Here is a 4,386-nt window from a genome sequence, read left to right as displayed (position 1 = left end):
AGTGCGAAGAGAAATGACTAATGTGACCACGAACTTGGGACAACGCCTGACAGAAGTGGAGAAAGAACACACAAATCTTCAACAACAAGAGATGGAGGTGGTACGGGAGACGACACACAAAGAAATATTAGAAGTGCAGGGAAAGGTGAACCGTACAGAACAGGCAGTTTGTGATGTAAGTGACAGAGTGAAGGCCCTCGAAGACTGCTTGGCTGGAAACAGACAGCCAGTGCCTGCAGGGGCTAGTTGTACCCAAGATGCTTCTTCTACGCAAGTCCGGGGTAGTTTGAGCCCTGCTTCGCCTGAGTTTATCCCCGCAGGAAGTTTCGCCAGCCCCATGAGTCTGCTGGGTTCGCCTGTTAGAAAGAAGCCTCAGGAGTTTGATGGCAAGGTCTCCTGGGAGGCTTACCGCGCTCAGTTTGAGCTGTTGGCAGCCGGAACGGATGGGATGACCAAGAGTGCGGTACAGCTGGCCACTAGCCTGAAAGGGGCGGCGCTGGAGGTCCTTGCTCAGCTCGATAATGCAACAAAGGGCAGCTACAGCGGGCTGGCACAGGCGCTGGAGCAACGATATGGGACCAAACACCAGAACGAGCTCTTCAGGGTTAGGTTCAGAACCCGCAACAGGAGGCGCGGCGAGTCTCTTCAGGAACTCGCTCAGGACCTTGAGAGCATGGCACACAAGGCATACCCAGGTGCCACCCCTGACCTGCTGACGGTTTTGCTGCGTGATCAATTCATCGATGCCCTGGACAGCCCTCAGCTGAAGATACAAGTGAACCAAGCTAAGCCAACATCAATGCAGGAAGCTCTGGCACGTGCCATGGAGTTTGAGTCCTTTGTTAGGTCTAGCTTGTCGAGCTTCAGGGACGACTCGACTTCTGGCTTTAGGGCACGAAAGGGCGCTGTCAGCGACACAGACAGGTTCCAAGGAACGTGCTGGTACTGCGAGAAGGTTGGGCACAAGGAGAACGAATGCTATAAGAGGAAGAAGGAATATGAAGGTGCCGCTAAGAAGAAGCCCAGGGAAGGACCCAAGTGCTGGACCTGTGGAGAAAAGGGGCACTGGAAGAATGAGTGTCGGAAAAATGTGCCCCCAACGAGGGACCACGTACCACTCGGGAAACTAAGAAGGACTGGTTCACGGGGGCAACGACCAGTCTGTCCTGTACATGCCCCGAAGATATCAGGACCAAGGCGAAAGTTGTCCACGTCAACCGCCTATGGAGGTACCACGGTCCGGGAAACTACACCTGGAACAACTACAGACACCCAGCAGCCGACGAAAACGAAAGGGACGTCCAGGACCGAGAGGAGGTCGACGACGACATAGGCCTTCTGGACCTTTCAGCTGAGGGAGATAACCTCCCGGCTTCGGCAGATGTTCCAGGGACACCCCAAGAAGCGGACGACGACGAGGCGCATCAGGAGACAGACGCGCAGGAGACACCGAGCAGAAGACAGAGACAACGCAGGCGTCCACAGCGATACGACGATTATTATGTTTTTGATTAATTCTCTTATGTTTGTACATAGTTAAGTGTGTGATCGGGACGATCACAATTAAGAGGGGGGGATAGTGTTGTGCTGGAAGCTTCCCCCGGCGACCATAGGCCTCTAGAAGGCTCCCGGAGAAACGAGCAAAGGGGCGGGGAGCAAGGCGAGCCGTCCGCGCACGAGGCGCGGCCAGGCGCCAGGCGGGAAGTGTTGCCAACTCGCATATATTTTTGCTACATGTTCTTGTATGATCTGAAATATACTGTAATATTCTAGACTGTACTGTTCTGGATATATATAGGAGAAGAGGGCGAGAGAGGGCAGTCCCAGTCATAGTAAGCTAGTGGTAAGTGAAGAGTCAGAGTGAAGTGTACTACTAAGGAAGAATATTAAACTACAGAAGCTGTGCAAAGTGTTTACATATCTCCCTCCCACGGAGTCTCCGGACGGCGACACGGAACCCAAGTAACACGTCCGGCATAACAATATTCTTCCTTAGTAGTAGCTACACTTCACTTTGACTCTTCACTTACCACTAGCTTACTATGACTGAGACTGGCACTCTCTCGCCCTCTTCTCCTATATATATCCAGAACAGTACAGTCTAGAATGTTACAGTATATTTTAGATCATACAAGATCATGTAGCAAAAGTATGTGCGAGTTCGGTGACGTTCCGTTCTCCGGATTCGGTAAGTCACGTCGGAGAGGCGTTCTAGCACAGTGTAAGGGCCTTCCCAGGGCTCTGTAACTTCGGAGACTGTCCTTTCTTCCTCTGCGGGTTGTAAAGCCAGACTTGGTCTCCTTCCTTGAAGTCAACGTGGCTTGCCCTCATATTGTAACCGCGCTTCATGGCCTCCCCGGATAACTTCAAGGCACCTCGGACTTGATGGTGCACCTCTTCCAGCCGTTCCTCTAGTTGACGGGCAAAACTGGAGGCGTCCCTTGGAAGGCTTTCCCCAGGAGGCCTTCCTGTCAGTAAGTCCACCGGCAATCGCAGCTCACGTCCAAACATCAGCTTTACCGGTGAATACCCCGTAGTCTCGTGGGCGGCAGACCTGTAGGCCATGAGAAGCGCAGGCAGCTTCTGATCCCATGAAGACTGATCATTGTTGCACTGCTTGGCCAACTCCTGGCCCAACGTCCAATTAAACCTCTCCACCATTCCATCTGACTGCGGGTGCAGAGGGGTGGTCCGGGTCTTCTTGATACCCAGAAGCTTGCAGCACTCAGCAAGGACTGTTGACTCAAAATTCCTTCCCTGGTCGGAATGGAGCTCGTTAGGCACACCGAAACGACAGAAGAACTTCTCCACCAAAACCTTGGCGATGGTAGTGGCTTCCTGGTCAGGGATGGCGTGGGCTTCCGGCCACTTGGTGAAGTAATCCATTGTGACGCAGATGTACCTATTTCCGTTCGTCGTCAGAGGCAAGGGTCCTGCTATATCCACTGCCACCCGTTCCATGGGGGCTCCAACCTGGTATATTTGCAATGGTGCACGGTGACTCTTCTTGGGGACCTTATTTGCACACACCTCACGCGTGACACCATTCTTCCACGACCTTCCTCATGCCAACCCAGTAGAACCTTTGGCGCAGGCGACTCAGTGTCTTCTTTACCCCAAGGTGTCCGCTGGTGATGCTGTCGTGCATTTCTTTCAAGACGCCTTCCCGGGACTTCACAGGTAGCACCGTGGACCAGTAGTGGTCAAGACCATCATGAGAGACCCAGCGTCGCTGCAACACCCCGTCGTCCATCCGAAGAGTGTCCCACTGAGTCCAGTAATTCTTGGTGGTAGGGCTTTCTCTCGAGATGACTTCCCACCCAGGTCGCGTTGACGACTGACTCAGCCACTCCATAATTGGTCTCAGGTCTCGGTCCTCCCGCTGCAGTTTTCCCAAGTCTTCCTATGGCACCTCCGCTGTCTGTTCCACTGTAGTGCGGCGTCACATATTCTGGACGCTTTCCCTCTGGAGGCAATGTTGACACTCAGGTAGGCAGGGGCGCCGGCTCAAGCTGTCCGCGTTACCGTGTATTAGCCCAGATCGGTGCACAATAGTGTAGTGATGCTGCTCTAGTTTACCTATCCAGCGAGCAAGCTGGCCCTCAGGGTTTTTCAGTGACTTCAACCACCGCAATGCAGCGTGATCCGTGCGGATGGTGAAAGTTGCACCGTACAGGTAAGCATGGAAAAAGTCAAGGCTCTTGACTACTGCCAAGAGTTATTTCCGGGTCACGCAATAGTTTTTTCTCGGCTGGGGTGAGCTTCTTGCTGAAGTAGGCCACAACCCGTTCCATGTCGGCACATGCCTGGGACAGCACTCCACCAATCCCCTCATCACTGGCATCACAATCCAGTGTTGTGCTGGAAGCTTCCCCCGGCGACCATAGGCCTCTAGAAGGCTCCCGGAGAAACGAGCAAAGGGGCGGGGAGGAAGGCGAGCCGTCCGCGCCCCACGGGGCGCGGCCAGGCGCCAGGCGGGAAGTGTTGCCAACTCGCATATATTTTTGCTACATGTTCTTGTATGATCTGAAATATACTGTAATATTCTAGACTGTACTGTTCTGGATATATATAGGAGAAGAGGGCGAGAGAGAGTCAGTCCCAGTCATAGTAAGCTAGTGGTAAGTGAAGAGTCAGAGTGAAGTGTACTACTGAAGAAGAATATTAAACTACAGAAACTGTGCAAAGTGTTTACATATCTCCCTCCCACGGAGTCTCCTGACGGCGACACGGAACCCAAGTAACACGTCCGGCATAACACTGGTGTCAGGAGTGTAGGCATTTGTTTTCGCCATGGAGACTCGTTCCCAAGCTGCCCAGAGGGACGACATGTTGACTGAACTTTTGGAAGCCTTGAGACTACAGGGGAGAAACAAGAAAGAGCAC

Source organism: Eriocheir sinensis, chromosome 48, assembly GCF_024679095.1.
Source record: "Eriocheir sinensis breed Jianghai 21 chromosome 48, ASM2467909v1, whole genome shotgun sequence".
Classification (NCBI taxonomy): domain Eukaryota; kingdom Metazoa; phylum Arthropoda; class Malacostraca; order Decapoda; family Varunidae; genus Eriocheir; species Eriocheir sinensis.
This window is presented reverse-complemented; position numbering follows the sequence as displayed.